The sequence below is a fragment of the Ceratotherium simum genome, chromosome 12 (assembly GCF_057802395.1).
Source record: "Ceratotherium simum simum isolate JZ-2026a chromosome 12, ASM5780239v1, whole genome shotgun sequence".
Taxonomy (NCBI): domain Eukaryota; kingdom Metazoa; phylum Chordata; class Mammalia; order Perissodactyla; family Rhinocerotidae; genus Ceratotherium; species Ceratotherium simum.
Window position 1 is genome coordinate 3,676,479 of NC_141911.1, and position 19,240 is coordinate 3,695,718.

Below are 19,240 nucleotides of genomic sequence, written 5' to 3' on the forward strand. Positions count from 1 at the left end.
GTTAGGAGACAAGCAACTCTCCAGGCAACAGATGACGTTGGGGTAACGTCCTGACGCAACGTAATGACGTTGGGGTAACAGATGACGTAGGGCATTGGTATTGGGGTGGAGAGGTGGGAATGGCTTTGAGAGGTGTGGGGAAGAAAAAAACACTTGGGGAATATCAGTTTAAGAAAATCAAGAATGTCAGTGAAAAGGATTAGAGATATCACAGGGTTTCACTGATGTCTAAATTTTAGTTTTTCTTTCTTAATCATTAAAATCGTCTCTAAATATCATGTTTAGCAGAGAGAGTGCTCTCAGACAGAGCATCTGAATTCAAGGCAGCTTAAAAGAATTTTAAAAAATTATTCTTACAAGTTGGTTCTGGGCATGCTAGAGCAATTCCAGATAACTTGGTGGACAGTCTTCGTCTCTTCATGTGTTGCAACAAGCCTAAACTCCCCAAATTCTTTGGCTGTGCTCTAAGGCTGCTGTTGGCACTGGGTGGGCAACAGGCGGTTGGTTGCAGGCATCAGAATATTATTCTTGACTGATGATTTGTTTTTAAATACACATGTCAAATATCATGTCTTACTCATTTTTGTGTCTCCTACAGTGGCTGGCAGAGTGTCTGGCACATAGAAAGTCACTAATCAATCATTTTTGTTAAGAAGAGAGGACCAGGTGGGGCGGGAAGGAGGAGGGAAAGAAAGGAAGGCAGGAAGGCAGGACACGGCCACAGAATTTTTCACTCAGCTTAAAATTCATGCCCCAGCCGAAGCTGACAAAAGAGCAGAAGTTCTCCTGGTGGATGCAAACCCCCTTGGCCCAGGCAGAGCCTGGAAGAATGGTACATAGTGATGATGTCCTCATGCAGCTGCGTCTGCAAATTCCAAATATGTCGCACTATCTTCCTGAGACGTTTTAGAGAAAGAAAGTGCTTAAATCTCACAACTGAGCTTGTGGCCTTCCAGATTATAAACTGTGTTTTTCAAACATCTCTTCCAAACTGCCTCACGGTAGAGAAAATAAACATCCAATTCCAAGACCCTGAGGTGGCAGTGAAGCAGCCACATGCAGCATGACATGTATGTGAAATCTGCTTTACCTTTAAATCCATGCACTCTGGGTGATGTTCTATTCTTGATCTCGGTGGCAGTCCAAGGGTACGTTCATTTTTTTTTTTTTAATTTTTATTTATTTATTTTTCCCCCAAAGCCCCAGTAGATAGCTGTATGTCACAGTTGCACATCCTTCTAGCTGCTGCATGTGGGACACGGCCTCAGCATGGCCGGAGAAGTGGTGCGTTGTTGCGCGCCCAAGATCCGAACCCGGGCCGCCAGCAGCGGAGTGCGCGCACTTAACCGCTAAGCCATGGGGCCGGCCCCGGTACGTTCATTTTGTAAAAGTTCATCCAGAACAGGTATTTGTACACCTATGTTCATGGCAGCATTATTCCCAATAACCAAAAGGTGGAAGCAACCCAAGTGTCCATTGATGGATGAATGGATAAACAAAATGTGGTATATCCATACAACCACAATGGAATGGAAATTCTGACACATGCTACAACATGGATGAGCCTGGAGGACATCATGCTGAGTGAAATAAGCCAGTCACAAAAGGGCAAACACTGCACGATTCCACTTACATGAGGTACTTAGAGTAGTCAAATTCATAGAGACAGAAAGTAGAATGATGGCTTCCAGGTGATGGGAGAATGGGGGGTTAGTGTTTAATGGGTACAGAGTTTCATCTTTGGGAAGATGAAAAAGTTCTGGACATGGATGGTGTTATGGTTGCACAACAATGTGAATGGACTTACTGCCACTGAACTGTACACTTAACAATGGTTAAAGTAGAGAGTTGTATGTTATGTATATTTTACCACAATAAAAACAAAAACAGAAGTTCTTCCAGGCGTTTGCTAGGGCTTGGTGCCATTTTACCTAGGTATGGGATTCTTGGCGGGGGGGCAGTTTACTTTAGCAATGTACTTTCCACAAATTTATATTGGCGTCTTAGAAAAGTTTTAGAAAAATATCTTTCTTACTAAATCTTTGAGTCATGCAGACACTCTGGAAAGCTGTGCTCTGTTCATCCCAGGACGTCAGTGGCACCCCAGGCCAAGGCTGGGGCAGGAGAAGGTCATGGATCGTAGCTCAAGAAGGGCAGTATAAAGAAACCATCCGAGCAAATTCAGCTGTTCACAAGGGATTGACATACCTTCCGGTACAGCACGTGCTTTACAGGTAAGCAGCGTTATTTTCCCAGAAGATACTCTTAACATTATGTTGGCGACACAGCAAGGAGGACATATGGGAGCTGTTGCCTCTCTGACAGAGATTCTGACAATGGAAAAACTGAAAAGAAAATACACCACCTTTCGTATATAGTATTATAATATAATATTAAAGCTATTCCAAGTGCAGGGGTCAAGAAGCCCTGGGCAAGAAGAACTTACTGACTGTGACTGTACCCACATCCTCAGTATCCGCTGAGTCAGTCCTCTCTCTACACCTGTATTTGCCACCCACAACTTGCCCGGGTGTATTGTTTCTGCCAAAGGAAGTGTAAAAGATTTTTTAAAAGTCTGGACAGAAATCTTATCTAGACTGTCACCATCATGCTTTATCACTCTCGAATGAGTGGCTATTCTGAAAGGGTGGTCTTGGTACCAAAAGACTTCTCTGGCATAGGTGGCAGGGGAAGACCAGGCAGCACACCTGGCCGAGTCATGTGCCCTGCCAGGCATGCGCCACACTCGACAGCAAAGGACAGCTGGAATTACTAGGATGAGATGGTCAGAAGACTCGCTTCAAACCTAGACACGGCTAGAGACTTAGAAGAAAAGCAGAGCATGGCTGCGGGTGCCTCTGTGAACATCTGCTTGGCTCTCCCTTTTCTGGCCCACAATTGCTAGTCCTTCTGGTTCTGTGGCCTGAAGCAGGCAGGCTCCGGCCACTCCATCTGAGGCTTCCAGGCCCACCCAGGGTCCAGAGTGCAGGAGGGTCTGCATGACACCGCCATGCAGACTGACCACAGGCCTTTCTCCAGAGGGAAATGGACAATGGTAATTACAAGCTGTTCTTCAGAACACAGGCAGCCCTGGGAGTGAGGAACTGTACCACCTAACGCTCCCAAAACGGGAAAAGGAAGGAAGCAACCGCAGCTGCTGATGTGGAATCACCTAAAAATTCCACCCCCATGGAGACGGCCTACTAGCTGAGGGAGAAGAGAACCAACGGCTACCAGAAGACAGCGTGGCTTCAGTTTAATGCTTTGACCATTCTGAGTTCCTGCAGTTGAATGATGGGACTGGAGCAATCAGCATCTCTGTCCCCAGCCAGCTGTTTTATGGAAGGTCCGTTCATTCCATGTCTGTTTCAGGGCCATGAACTTAAGAGCAGAAAATCTAGGAGTCAAGAAACAAGACATTCTATTTTCCCACACAGTCAGTCAAGGAAGGAGAATTCTGACTCATGAGTCTCATTAATAAGATGTAAAAATGATTTATCACTCTATTTCAGTGCAGATAAACACAAGCAATGAAAACACTAAAAGTAAAAAGCTCTGGTCTTCTATTTCCTCATCAGACAAAGGCAGAATAAACAAAACTGTCCATAAATGAAGGACTTCAGAGGGAGGCCTCTCCTGTGTCATAGGATTTAGGAGCCTCTGACCTAAGATGCCAGCTGCCAATATACTTGGGCGATGATCAATGTTCTCAGTGAGGTTTCTTTCTGGGGTCTGTGTCTCTTCTAGGAATTCCCACTACAGTCCTTTCACTCATCCTACTTTCAGACCTCGGAGCCAGAGAACGAGGAAGGATGATGCTTCACGGTCCGGAGAGGGACCCCTGAGTCCTCGAGAGGTAAGTTGCTTTCGCACAGCTCTACAGTGAGCTGGGAAATAAACCCAAGCTTCCTGGCTGTCACTGATTTATCTCAAGCGCCAAACGGCCAATGACTAAACATTTACACAGGTGTTTCTGAGAGCAGGTGTATAGGAAGCGATAAGTTCAGGATGGAGACAGAGCCAGCATGAACGCTTCAGAGAACAGCTGATGTTCCACTAGCAACACCGGGAAACAACCACCACCGCCCAGGAATGAGGAGGCCGGGCCAGGCCTTGCCCCGCCGGTCCCCGCTGTGCCGTCTGGACAGCTTATTGTTCGCCAGCCCCCTCAGCCGCAAAAGGAATCCAATGGAACCCACCTCACTCTTTAGTGGGACGTTGTAACAGTCAGATAACATAGTGAATAGAAAAGTGGTTGAAAGGAATAACATACAATGTGAACATAAATTATAAAAATCAACAGAACTCAGATCAACTGTAAAAAGACATTTTGGGGAAAATTGGGAAAATTTTAATATGGACTGAGTATTAGATGATACCAAAGAATTATTACTAATTTTCTTAGGTATAATAATGGCATGGTGGTTATTTAATATTTTAAGATCCCACTGAAATATTCAGGGATGAAAATGACTTGATGTCTGGGATTTGCTTTAAATTACTTCAAAGAAAAAAGGAAGAGAAAAGGGACAAATGAAGCAGTTGTGGCTGCTTCACTGACCAACAGTGAAATGTTGGTCACTGTTGAAGCCGGGTGAGAAGGATACAGGGCCTTCTCTTGACTATTGTGTACATTTAAAATGTTTCAGAATAAAAAATAATGTTCAAGTAAACCATGCAAAATTGGGGGGGACATTAGAAAGTTCCTCTGATGGTCATCAGAAGGATGACAAACAGAAGGAAAATCTGTTTCCTTCACAAGGCGTTTCCACTCTGGTCATCCTGCAGTCAGAAGATGAGGCCAGGAGAGGCAGACAAGGAGCCCAGCTGTAAAGGAGATAGACGGAAGCATCTTCCCAGAATCTCCTGCCTGCCACGCATCGAAATGTCAGCCAACCTGTAATGTCAAGCGCGTGCTTTGTCTTCAGACCTACATTTCATATTCAGCTTTGTAACTTAATGGCTAAGTGGCCTTAGACCAAGTCACTTTTCTTTTCTTTTTTTTTTGTTGAGGTAGATTCACTCTGAGCTAACATCTGTGCCAATCTTCCTCTATTTCATATCTGAGTCGCTGCCACAGCATGGCTGCTGAGTGGTGTAGGTCCGCACCCAGGATCGGAACCAGCAAACCCCAGCCGCCAAGCGAAGCATGTCGAACTTAACCACTACACCACAGGGTGGGCCCCAAGTCACTTTTTAACACAAAGTCACAGAGAGACAAACAGATGCATGTGCGCATGCATGCACACACATACACACACAACCACTGAGACTCAATCCCCTTGGGCCCTAAGAGCCACCAGGGGCCCATGGGGTGCATGAACTGTGCCATGGGTTTGATGGTCATTCCAGGGACAGATACTAGCGATCAGAAAGGGCAACAGGACAAAGGGGGCTGGGAAACGAAAAATTCAGCTAAGGCAGGGTCCAGTGAGGCAGTCACTTATCTGGCAACTGATCAGGGAAACAAACACTTCGTCTTCCCTAAGCCCCATCCTGACCATCAAGTACAAAGACACCATAAATAACTAAATAATTCCACCAAGGGCGACAAATGGGTCCCCACACTAACTAACCCAGTGGCCTTGAGCTTCACCACTCTTCCTCTTCCGCAAAAGGAAACGATTGGACTGATTTTAAGATCTCCGCAGTTCCAAGATTTTAGAGGATGAAATTAATTTGGGACAAGTTTCTGACTTTCATGCATCTCTCTCCTCTCATCAGGACTCGAGGTTTCCCAGCCAGATTGAGCAGTTCGGTCCCCTCCCCGCGCCGCGTTCCGCCGCGTCCCCTCACCCCACCCCCGCTGTTTTTTGGTGGTCTTGGCCGGGGCGGGGCTGGGAAGGGGGTGATGGAGAGAGAGGAATCTCGCTTATTTCTTCCAATCATTTCTATACCGGCGCTGACTTAACAGCGACACCTCCGGCAGGCAGCTACACCAGAGGGCTTCCAGATTTTGGGGGGGTGGGGGTGGGGGTGGGGGCGAAGCGCAGAGGCCAAAGCGCCTGCGTAAAAATCGCAGGCACTGAGGACCGCAGGGGTATCCGCACCAGACGAGGATTAGCTCTACGCGGGGCGATCCTGCACGCATGATCCGTGGGTTCGCTTGTGCCGGTTCTTTCCCACTCCGGGCCTCTCTATGATAATGGCGGGAGAGGTTCCCTGGTCCCCGGAGAGCCAGGACGACTTGGGAGTGAATAGCTGGTGTGCGGACCGCGCCTCTCCTCCCACAGGACTCAGGGCGCTCCTGCGCTCTGCTGAGCCCTTCTGGCAGGCTGAGGAGAAAACCCAATTCCAGGCAGTGGGAGCTGGAGCTCCCAGGAGCAGCTCCAGGGGCCCCCACCCCGCCCCAGCCCCGTGCGCTCCACATCCCCAAAGCCACAGCTCCGGGGACACCCCAGGGCGCAGCCCGTTCCTCGAGCGTTCCACATCCTCAAAAGCCAGAATTCTGGACACAAGCACCGCCCCCACTGTCTCTGGCCCCACGCTGCACCCTCCTAGGCACCTAGCGCGCACCGAGCCTCGACTGGCTCCGTCCTGCCTGGTCGCAGGCGCCCCTGGCGAGCAAGGAGCCGAGCGTCCTGCTCCCCGGAACGCGCCAGCTGCATCGCCTCGCCCAGCTCCGGCGAGGTGGGGCTGGGTGGGTCTGCCCGAGTAGGGAGAGGACCCGTTAGCCTGCACGTCCTCGCATCTCCCCGAGCAACAAGCCTCCGGTCTGCGTTCCCGCTGCTCAGATCCTAGGAACCCCAAGCACGGCTGAGAGGCGGCCTCGCGGGGAGTGGAGCCTGGAGACCCCACCGGGACGCTCCCGCATTCCCGCGACCGCAGTGGGGAGGGGAGGCGCGGGGAGCGCTCTTACTTCGCAGCAGGAGTCCGCACTGGCTTGGCTGGGCTCCGGCTTTCCCCGGTGGCCCCTCTCCGCGCCCGTCGCCGTTGAGCCCCTTTCCGGAGCAGAGCGGGTGAGACGGCTTCTCCGGCCGCCGGAGAAAGCGGGCTTCAAGTTTAGGACACCGCGGGCCAGAGTCGCTCCTTTACTCTTTTCCCGGTACTTTTAAAGGGAGACGGACGGCAAACCCCTCCCCGGACCCACCTCCTTCCCTGAAGGCGGCCACCGCAGCAGCCTGGCCTCCAGCCCCTTTTGTTGTAATTCGAGAGCGGCCACTCGCGGGGCCAGAGGGGGCTCTGCGGGGGAGGCCGCGCCGGCGGGGAGCCCTTCTCAGGCTCTTCACGCCTTGGTTTCCGGACCCTGAGAAGCTAGGGAGGGGGCCTTTCCTCTGGGAGATTCCTCTATCCTCCACCCCCGCATAACTCTCGGAATTTAACCCTTCGATGTCCTTATCCACGAGCATTTAGAGTGTCCTTCCCTAATCCATTTCCGGATCCAGAGAGCCCAGCCAGGCCGGGCACACCGTAGACGCTCAGTAAAAACTGATGAATTAAGAGTTCAGAAACTTTCATCCTTCTCGTCTGGCTCTCTTCTGCTTGTGAAACAAACAGCCCCTTTTCTTCCAACAGATCACGGAGCCTCTGTCTCCTCTGAGGATCAGTTTTCTTCTTTGTAAATTAAAGACTTTGGATTCTAGGACCTCGAAGGTCCTTCCTGGCATGGCAGGACCGGAATTAACAAGCCCCGTGCTCAGGGGACTGAACAGGACACAGCTAAGGGGTGCATATTGTGCAGAAGGACATACCACGCCTGGCTCTGAGGCTCACGCTGGGGGCAAAGTGAGGTGGTCATACCGGTTGGGGGAGCCCTCTGTGAAGACTCCCAGGGCTCCTTAAGCAAGAGCAAGGCTTGGCCAGGCGGGAGGCAGCCAGCTGTAAAACAAGGCAGCAGTCTGTGGGCCTCTGTGCGGGCAGAACCCGGACCGGGGCTGTGCACAGACACTGTGCTGCATTGAGGGGGGCGATCCTCCCATCCTCCTCCTGCTGGCTCCTTCCTCAGTCCTGTCCTCTCACTCGGCTCCCTCCCTAGCACACACAGCATCAGCACAATCTCAGCCTCCAGCTCAGACTTCTCATCTCACCAGTAGGTTTGTAAATCATTGGCTTCCAGGTCATTCCCCCTTGGCCCCCTGGACATTCTCATGGCCACAGCTAACCTAGGAGCCGCAGACTTGGCACCATAACTCACAGCTCACTCCAACCCCTGTGAGCTCTGCCAGGCAGAAATGGGGTCCTCTCCTTAACCTCCACACCCAATCATCCCTCCTCTGGTCCACAGTAGAGGAAGGGGCAGGAGGGAAGCAGGCGTGGTTATGAAAGGGTGACAGGAGTTCTTGGGGTGTGGGAACTGTTCAGTATCTTGACTGTGATGCTGGATACAAGAACCTACCCAGGTAATAAAATTGTGTAGACCTTAATACACACCTGCACACACACAAGTACAGGTAACACTGGAAAATCTGAATAAGATCAATAGATGGTATCAACATCAATATCCTGGTTGTGATCTCCTCCTATAGCTTTGCGAAATGTCACCATTGGGGGAAACTGAGCAGTGTATGAGGCATCTCTGTATTATTTCATACAACTGCATGTGAATCTACAATGATCTCAATAAAATTTCAACTGAGGAAATAAAACCAACCCCACAGCAGCCCCAGGGCCCTCGGGTTACAATCTGCCCCCTTCCATACAGCTGACAGGGCACTTCCAGCCTGCCCATATCTCCCAGTTACCCTCTCCCCCAAAGGCCCTACTTGCTGTTTGCTATTCTCTATGCCTGCTGTTTCATACCCCAAGGTGTTTGAACACACCATTGCCTTGCCTTGTCTGCCCAGCAATGCATAGTTCTTTGAGCTGTCCCTCAGCTGTCACAGTCCACCCTATATAGAGCCTGCACGTGGAAGACAATAAAAGCCAGTGGAACTGGGCTCTCCCCTCACCCTTTTCTCCAATCCCTCCACTTCTAGTCCTACCCTTCCTGCTAAAGCATGGACCAACAAGGTATAAAATGAAAGGAAACTAACTTTGTAAACGATGTTTTTTTCTGATTGTGAAAAAAACCAAACTCCTTGTGGAATGTTCAGAAAATATGAAAAAGCACAATGAAGAAACTGGTCACCCCGGTGTCCATTCACCCATAGATAAACACTGAACATTTTGAAGTATTTCCTTCAGAATATTTTATTTATTTATTTATTTATTTATTTATTTATTTATTTGTGAGGAAAACCAGCCCTGAGCTAACATCTGCCAATCCTCCTCTTTTTTTTTTTTTTTTTTTTTGCTGAGGAAGACTGGCCCTGAGCTAACATCTGTGCCCATCTTCCTCCACTTTATATGGGACGCCGCCACAGCATGGCTTGCCAAGCAGTGCGTCAGTGCGCACCAGGGATCCGAACCGGCAAACCCCGGGCCACCGCAGCTGAGTGCGTGCACTTAACCACTTGCACCACCGGGCCGGCCCCACCTTCAGGATATTTTAAAAACCAAATTGTAGATATAGTTTTTGCATCCAGCTTTTTTTTTTTTTACTATATTATTTTCTGTGCATTTTTAGGCAGTGTTCTTTTTAATGGTTTTAAACGATTCTAGGGTCTAAAACTACCATGTTCTATGGCATCATTTCTCTACTATGAGACATCAAGTTGTTTACAACTTTTTACTAGTATAAACCACACCATGACAATTATGCTTGGGAAAGTAGTATTTATTGAGCAGCTACTGTGTGTTCCTGCTAATTGTTATAGATGAGAAAACCGAGGCCCAGAGAGGCTAGGTAATTTCCCCAGAGTCACAGAGCTAATAAGTGGTCAAGCCGGGGTAACTAAAGTGTACCTGACCCCTCCTGCAAGTACTTAATGACTGCATACTGGAGGCCTCAGTCTATCTGGGCGTCACGGTGCCCCCACTCCCAAGAGAAAATGAGTATTGGAAGCTTGCACAGAGTAATACATTGATGCACCTTTGTTGAATTGAACCAAAGACCTGGGAGACCATTTCAGGAAGACAGTAGACCACTATTCTACATGAAACAAAATGATGACCGTATACTTTAGGTCTGTAAGTTGTGTGTGCCACCCCGCATCTCCCAGGTCCTGTGTTGCTGCAGAGGCAGTGCCACAGAATGGATTTGGAGCATGCTTCTGCTGTCAGAGGACCTGGGTTCAAATCCCGAGTCCACCACTCACTGCCCTGGACAAGTGACTCTCTTTGCCTCATCTGTAACAAGCACTTCACTTTGCTCCTGGGGGGAGTCCAAGGGCTGAAGGCACAGCAGGGCGTAGAGTGGTCCCTGCCACGTGGTGTTGCACAGAAAGATGCTGTTTGGCCTCTGCTCCTGCAGTGCTGCAAGGATGCAGGGAGGGGGCACAGCACTGCTGCCGGCTCCCTGTGTGAGCGGAGCTGCAGAGCCCATGCAGCAAGAGGGAAGGCAGCGCCCTCCGGCCTCCTGCGGGGGCCGTGGGAAATACTTCCTTAGGACACATTCCCAGGATGTGAGTATGGAGTCCAAGGGGTGTGGACTGTTCTCTCTCTTTTTTCTTGGCTCTCGAGCTCTCTCGCCAAATTACCTTGCTAAGCACAACCCGAGACTCAGGGGAGGCCCAGCTACTGTTCTGGTCTTTGCTTTCATGGAGCTTACACAGCAGTGTGGGGAGACTGACCAGACACAGACCGACACAGAGAAACAGGAAGTATGGGGGTCAGGTGGGGGCAAGTGCTACGGGGGGAAACTACAGTGAGTAAGGAGGGGAGAAGGTGAGGGAAGCACGGGGTGCTATTTCATCCAGGGTAGCCCAGGAAGGCCACATCCGACAAGGTGGCACAGGCAGAGGCTTGGAGGAGGGCATGGGGCCGTGTGGACGTCTGGGGTAGAAGATCCCACTGTCCTCCGGGCTCCAGGGGACTTAACTGTATCACTCATGAGCTGTGTATCACTTTCTACTTGTGTTATGGTTGTTTACACATTTGATTTGTCTCTCGTACAGGACTGTTATAAGTTTCCTGTGCACAGAAACCTTGAGTCCATGTCATGTCGTCCTCTGTAGCCAGCAGCACGCCTTGCACATATCATGGGCCATCAGTGTTTGCTGAAGTGAATCAGACTGAATCAGAAACACTTGAAAGCCTATAGGCGTGATTAAAATAGAAATAGTTTTAGTCGGAATTATTAATGAGTACCCATACTAACAAGAATGGTGAAACTAGTAGTTTAAATCTATAGAACTGCAGAAGAGGCTCCAACGTGCCAACTTGTTAAATTAGAAGGGAACCAACCAAACAAGCAAATGAACGAACATTGGTTCAACAGTTTGGAAAGGGATTTGGAAATCCTTGTCACAGGGCCAGGGTGTTAGTTTGGATCGGGCCCTGGGGGAAGGGATTGTGGTTAAAGGAGTCAGGTTGGCCAAATATTTCACATATTCCAGTGGTCCTAGGTGGCCAGACACCTGTCAGGCCCTCCTGTCTGGCTTTCTCAGATTCAGAAATCCGTAGTCCACCACGTTGAATGAGCGTGGACGCTTTATAGGAGAAGGGCGGGGGCGACTCCTGCTTCCTCCTGGGAGGCAGCGCCCCCTGGTGGTCCACGTGTCGCACAGCACTGGGCTTTGCTCGCTTCCGAGCCGGGTTGCCACGCCAGCGGATTTAGAGAACGTCGGGTACTCCGTAACAAACAGGGAAGCAGGAACCCAGAGCGCTGGCAACGGGATCACGGTCCCTCGGCGGGGCAGCAGCAGCGCCGAAACCAGATTCAGATGGAGATCTTCCACCTCCTGGTAGAATCACAAACCTGCTCAGAAAGCACCATTGTAAACTGCACGTGGTTAAGACGGGAGTGGGTAGGATGCCTCGCCCTCTTCTCCAGAAAGCACATGTTTCTATATTTAAGTAGAATTTAAGTAGAATTTCATTCATATCATCTATTTTTTAGGATGTATAATCATTCTTTGTCTTGCACTGTGGGCTAAACTTCCCTCCTCTCTTTCCTTTTCCTTTTATTATTTATTATTGAGGTAGAAAACGATTTATTTGGGGAGCTCAAAGCTTCTCAGAGCCTTCCCTAGTGAAGAAAGCAGGGCACGGCCATCCTTCACATCCTGCAAAGAACATTGAGTCTAGAAAGGGGATGTCCATTTTGCATGACTAACCTACCATTTCTGTCCCAAGCCTGGGCTGCAGCCACTCAGGCCCTCAGAAAACTTTGGGTGCTTGCAGCCTGGGGGGGCCCAGTTCAGCTGGGTGTCCCGGGTCCCTCCTTGCCTTGAGCCTCACCTGGGTAGGTAGAGTTTGAGGAGCCCACGTGAAAGCTTGCTTTCCTCTCCTGGGGGTGCGGTGTCTGAAGTCCTGCCATTAGAAATTAGTCCCTTATGGATAAACTACTGGTACACACAACAGTATGGTGGAATCTCAAAAATATCATGCTAAGCCAAAAAAAAAGAAAAAGCCAGCCACAAAAGAGTAACATACCGCATGATTCCATTCATATGATGCTCTAGGAAAGTCAAAACTAAACTATAGTGACTGAAAGCAGGGCAGTGGTGGCCTGACGCTGGAGCTGGGCATGGGGTTTGCCTGGGAAGGAGCCTGAGAGAACTTTCTGGGGTGATGGAAATGTTCTATTTCTTGACTGTGGTGGTGTTTACATTGGTATATGCATTTTTCCAAAATTCAGGGAGCTGAACACTTAAAATGGGTGAATTTCATTTTATGTAAATTATTCTAGTAAAGTTGATTTAAAAGAGAGTCTTTTTGGCCCCCCCCCCCCGGTTTCGTCTTTTAAAATGAAGGCAGCTGGGGAAGAGCAGCCCTGGGTGACGTGTGGTTAAGAGCGCAATAGCCGGAGTCACGCCGCCTGGGTGGAATCCCAGCTCCACCACTTACTAGCTGTGTGAACTGAGGGAGGCGTTAACTTCTTCGGCCCTCAGGTTCCTCCCTGTAAGAGGTGGAGCCACCTCACAGAACTCTTGTGAGGCTGACATGAGTGCATACAGGTGAGGTGCTCAGAGCACAGTGCTTGGCATTCGGCCAGTGCCGGCTCGTTTTAAACCAGTTTACACGGAGGTGACTTGTTAGACAGACTCACTTCAAGCTTTTTTTTCTAGTTCCTTTTTTTTTTTTAGAGCAATTTTAGGTTTACAGAAAAATTGAGCAGAAAATACAGAAAGCTCCCCTATACCCCCTTCACACAGTGAATTTCCCCTATTATTAACATCTTGCATTTGACTGGTACATTTGTTACAATTGATGAAACAATATTGAAACTATTATTAACTAAAGTTCATAGTTTACTAAGGTTCATTATGTTGTACATTCTATGGATTTTGACAAATGTGTAAGGACATGTGTCCACCATTACAAGTATCATACAGAATAATTTCACTGCCCTGAAAATCCTTTGTGCTCCACGTATTCATCTCTCCTTCCCTCTAACCCCTGACAACCACTGATCTTTCACTGTCTCCATAGTGTTGCCTTTTCCAGCATGTCATAAGTTGGAATCATATAGTATGTGTAGCCTTTACAGATTGGCTTCTTTCACTAGGAAATATGCACTTAAGTTTCCTTCATGTCTTTTTGTGCCTTGACAGTTCATTTCTTTTTAGCTCTGAGTGATATTCCATTGTCTGGATGTACCACAGTTTATTTATCCATTCACCCATTGAAAGACATCTCGGTTGCTTCCAAGTTTTGGCAATTATGAATAAAGCTGCTATAAACATCCGTGTGCAGGTTTTTGTGTGGAGATAAGTTCTCAACTCATTTGGGTAAATACCAAGAAGCACAATTGCTGGATATACATGTATGGTAACAGTATGTTTAGTTTAAACACTATATACTTATGATGGAATATTATTCAGTCTAAAAAGGAAGGAAATTCTGACACGTTATAACATGGATGAACTTTGAGGACATTATGCAAAGTGAAATAAGCCAGTCACAGAAGGACAAATACTGTATGATTCCACTTATATGAGGTACTTAGAGTAGTAAAAATCACAGAGACAGAAAGGATGTTGGTTGCCAGGGCCTTGTGGGGAGAAAGGAATTGTTTAATGGGTATAGAGTTTCAGTTTTACAAGATGAAGGAGATGGAGTTACAAGATAGTGAAGGGAATTACAGAGATGGATGGTGGTGACGGTTGCACAACGTTATGAATATATTTAATACCACTGAACTGTACACTTAAAAATGAGTAAGATGGTAAATTTTATATTATGTGTATTTTACCACAATTTTAAAAATTGGAAAAAAGTCACAGAAAACAGGGTAATTGTGACAAAAAAAAGAATATGTTTAGTTTTGTAAGAAACTACCAAACATTTTAAATTGGGTTGTTTGTTTTCTTATTGTTGAGTTTTGAGTTCTTTATATATTTTAGACACAAGTCCTTTATCAGATAATATGTTTGGCAAAGATTTTCTCCTGGTGTGTGGCTTGTCTTCTCATTGTCTGAACAGTTTTCACGAAGCACCTGGAGTACCATCATGTCTTCCTATCTCCGTGTGTGTGTGTGTGTGTGTGTGTGTGTGTGTGTGTGTGAATGGCAGGATTTGGAAGGGAGTCACGAAACTTGATGCAGTCCTCAAGGGACTCACATTGTGATTTGGGAGAGAAGATCATATAGACAAAGCTGGATGAGATTCAGTGCAAACACCTGGCGCGGTGCAGTGAGGGAGCATCCCCGGGTAGCACAGAGTTGGGGGCATGTGCACGGGTGGGGGATTGGGGTGAGAGGAGGGTGAGGACTAGCCAGGAGGGAAGAAGAGGCAGGCGTTCCAGGCCGAGATGGGTGAAAGGCACAGATCTGGGAAACCAGCTTAATCCTCGCTCAAGGAGGAGCCCCTGGACATCTGGACACAGGCGGGATGCGGCTGGGCACAGCGTGGACCCTGGAAATTCGGCAAAGGCACAGAACGCGAGACGCCAGGTTCTGAACACGAGCTTCACTCACACTATAATTTTGTACTTCCCTCACTTTTCACCTGCCCTTCCACCAGGAAAGTCTCCTACGAAGAGGGAGACTTTCACATAGCACAGTCATTTACAGGAAAAAAGCAGAAGAAAAACTGATCCAAATCTCCTTCTCAGACACCTGGCTTCTGCCAGCTCCGACCACCTTATCGCAAAGATGCAGCTGAAACGGTGGTGGGGGTGGGGGGCGTGGGGGGACTGCCAGACAAAAATGGAAGTTTTTCTGTAGCTCGATGGGCTGGCATCCAGTAGGGCCCTCCCTCCAGGCCGCAGCCCAGCAGAGCCTCACCGTCTGCCAGACAGCCTTGGAGCAGCCTGCTCGGGTTGCTCAAGGTTGGCTGAGGACACAGCCTGACTTTGTTCCATTCCAGCCACTGGCATTTACGAGGCTCCTGCATGCTCAGACCCAGTTCAGCACCCCAGGGGCGGGAGAGGAGGTGCAAATCCTGCTCTGCCCACCGGTCCCCACTCCTGGGGAGAAGACCCAGGACAAGCCTACAGGGCAGTTGCCTTATTTTAAATATCTGGAGAGGATGGGAGGTTCAGAGGAAGCTGTGGTTCAGAAAGAAGCCCCCAAACCCCAAAACAGTTAATCACCAAAATGGCAGGAACACTGTTGCAGACTGAACTGTGCCCCCCCAAATTCATGTGTTGAAGCCCTGTCCCCCCATGGGATGATATTTGGATGTGGGCTTTGGGAGGTGATCAGGGTTAGATGAGGTCATGAGAGTGGGCCCCCATGTTGGGATTCAAGGCTTTGTAAGAAGAGGACGAGAGACTGAAGTCCTCTCTCTCTGCCCCGTGAGGACACAGCAAGAAGGTAGCCGTCTGCAAGCCGGGAGGTGGGTCCTCATCAGGAACCCAATCTGCCAGCACCTTGATCTTGGACCTCCAGCATCCAGAACTCTGGGGAATAAGTGTCTGTTGTTTCAACTGCCCCATCTGTGGTAATTTGTTTCAGCAGCCCGAGCTGACTGAGACAAACACACAACTGGTGCTTCCTTCAGGGCCTCCCGGCCGCACATGACCACTGGCAACATTTTGAGCCTGGGGTTGTGCCCCTCTGTCCTCTCCCTCCAGGTACACTCGCTCCTCACACACGCTCGCTCACTGAGCCCCCACTGCCTTCCCACCAAAGGGTCTGCCTCGTGAATTAAGGCTCCCCACGAGACGTGTGAGCAATGTCGTGTCTCCCCAACACCCCCTTCCTTCAGCATCTGCCCCAACTCTCCTCCAGGTGGCCGCCCGTCCCCACTTGGCCCTTAAAGCTCTAGGGGAGCAGTGCTTCTCACAGTGTGGTCTGGGGACCACGCGGGGTTACGAAGTCCCTTCCAGGGGGTCCATGAGGTCAAACTATTTTTCATAATAAAACTAAGATCTTATTTTCCTTTTTGTTTTCGTTCTCTGGAGCTGGCGATGTGTCAGGAGCTGCCGGCGCCGCTTCGTGGAGAGCTCCGGGCACCGTAGGCAGCGTGGACTCCAGTCCCAGGTTTTCCTCTCAGAAAACGAGAGCTTCAATTAGATAACAAAGGCCCCTCCTAGCTACAAAAATTGCATTGCTCTATTTTCTCTGAATCTTGGTGTTCTTTCTTGGAGACTGAGAAATAATTATATCTTCCCCACTTACCTCACAGAGCTGTTGAGAAAGTGAAAGAAATTAACTGTGCACGTGCTCTAAGGAGGGAAAGTTGCTCACCTTCGTTATTAGGTGTGACTATGAAGAAAGAAACAAACCAAGGAAAATCAGCAGTGGGCCAAGTGTTGTCAGCCTTCTTGGTTTCTAGGAGACCATAGCAGGAATGCTCAAGCCAATGCAGCATCAGTCTTTGAACAGCCTTGCTCTCTCCACACAGCTTCTACTTAGAAATTGGAATCATTTTCCCTTAAAGGAACCATGGAGCTCCTGACCTGTAGTAAAACAAAAATGCAGCTCCCTGTGGCTCAACATAAATAATTTCTAGCCATTCAGTCTCATTCTCCTGGTTTTCCCTTATTAGTCTGATATCTATCCATCTATCTATCATCTCAAAACTTTTTAAATTATGAAATATAACCCACATATACAAAAGTACATATAATATAAATGTGAGCATAATGAGCTAATATAAAGCAAACACCCATATAATTACCACCAGCTAAAGAACTAGAGTATAACTGACATCCCAGAAACATCCCTACAAGCCACATGCTCCTTCCCAAAACTGCCTCCCTGCCCTGAAGATAAACACTCTCTCCCTCTTTTTTTATGGTAATGACTTCCCTGCCTGTTTTTCCCTGACCTCTTGATGTCAGAGGGCTCCAGTGCTCAGCCCCAGGGACCCCATCAGGCCCCCCGCTGTGACTGTTCGACAAGTCCCAGCTGTGTGTCTCCAGCCTGGCCATCTCCACAAGTCACCAGACTCCTGGGCCAGCTCCATGCCTCACCTCACCCCTGGGTATCTAAGTCACACCTCTCTGTGTTATGTCCCAAACCACACTCCTGATCCTCTCTCCAGATCTGCCCACGTCAGAGAGGGCAAGGCCATCCTTCCTGCTGTCTGACTCTTGTCGATGCAAATAACCAATAACCAACCTATAAATAGGACTGATGAGGTGAGCTTTACTCGAGCCACGCTGAGGACTATAAGCTGGGAAGGCAGTCTCCACAAAGGAAGAAAGCTCTCCAGAGAAGCATGGTTTCAGTACAGTTTTATACCTCTTTAGGACAAAAAACATACATCAAACATGCCCAGGACATGCATTTCTCAAAGTTTCAAAGAGATACTCAGTTGCAGATTGGCAGGTCAACACGACCTGATGTAGGGAAAGGGAACTTATCTTCGGGAGTACTGATGCAGCTGTTATCCATACTGGCATCCTAGGAAAGGAAGGATGCATCCTTATCTTCAAAGTGTGCATTCTTTTGAGACAATGCATCCTTATCTTTAATGGTTAAAGCAGATGTACCACATATGTTTGATAGACTATAAGTCAGGCTTCTTAGTTCGGGCCAAATCAGGGTTAAAACAGAATAGCTACCCCAAATACCTCAATATGTGAAAATTTCTTATCACTCTTTTACTTTTGACCTCAAGATTCACTCCAAATTCTGTTGGATCTGCCTTCACGGGATCTCCAGAATCCACCCATCCTCCCCTCCTGTACTTGTCACCTCTCATTTAGATGATTGAAAGAGCCCAGCTGATGGCTTTGCTTCCACCTTTGCCCCAACAGTGGATTTTCAACCCCCCAGGCCAGGCCAATGCTTTTAAATAATCAGTCGGATTCTGTCACTCCTCTGACCAGCACCTTGTGGTGGCTCCCCATCACACTGAGAGTTTAAGCCCAAGTTCCTATAACAGCCCATGAATTTCTACACCCTCTGTCCCCCAATCTCACACCTCTCTGACCTGGTCTCTTCTTTGATCTGTCTACTCCAGTCCCACTGCTCTCTCTGCTGTTCCTCAAATTCCATAGGCCTGTTCCTGCCCCAGGGCCTTTGCATGGCTTTCCTCATGATGGAATTCGCTTTACTTGGATCTCCTTGGGCTTCCTCTCTTGACTTTGCTCCAATGCCGTCTTCTCTGGAAGAACTTTCTTGATGGTAATATTTTCACTTCCAACCTCCACCCCTCTGGCATTTCCTATTCACCTCATCTGCTTTATATTTCTCCATTTAGCTCTTAAACCTTCTAGCATACTATATACATGATTCATTTATTTTCTTCTCCACTGGAATGTAAGCTCCATAGGGGCAGAGCTTGCTTTTTTTTTTTCCTCTTAATTTGTTTGTTTTTTCTTCACTGCTATTTTGAGTACCTAAAACAGTGCTTGGCTTAAACAATATGTGTGGAATTGTCATCCAGAGAAGTCCCTAAGACATTTTCCATGACAAATGCTTTATTTTTAAGTTGTGCTTGCTTATAGGAACCAAGGCGGAACATTGCTAGATGGCCAAACCACAGATCTGGTCCAAACCAGAAAGGTCCAAGATGGCGGCAGGGTGCCATGTGCTAAAGGAAACATGTGCAAAAGATGCCATGCACAGGAAGAGAAGATCTGCACATGCCCCAAATTCCCCACCCCTAGCGATAACACAGAGATCCCTCCCCCTTCACATCCCATAAGAACCCCACTCACCTTCCCTCCAGGGAGAAGGTGTTTTAGAGCAGAGCTCTGCCTCTCCCATTCATTGATCAACAAGTAAAGTCTCTGTTCTGCTATTCCAAACCCCATCTCATTCTATTGGTGCCATGGGCTCTGGACAAAAGGACCCACTTGCAGGTCACTGGTCGTTTAAGGCTCAGTAACAGAATGAGCGGGTGGATTTTTTTGAGGCCA

At 48.4% G+C, this 19,240-nt stretch overlaps 1 protein-coding gene across 3 annotated transcripts in view; it reads right to left on the reverse strand.

The window, feature by feature from the left end:
* Window positions 1-7,034, reverse strand: part of LOXL2 (lysyl oxidase like 2) — a 91,950-nt gene extending 84,916 nt beyond the window's left edge. For 2 of the 3 annotated variants that reach the window (XM_087437321.1, XM_087437320.1), the window contains exon 1: window positions 6,860-7,034. The gene's annotated coding sequence lies outside the window, so the exon portion shown is untranslated. The remainder of the gene's footprint in view (window positions 1-6,859) is intronic. The other variant, XM_014789845.2, reaches the window with a different exon arrangement.
* Window positions 7,035-19,240: the final 12,206 nt, after the last annotated feature.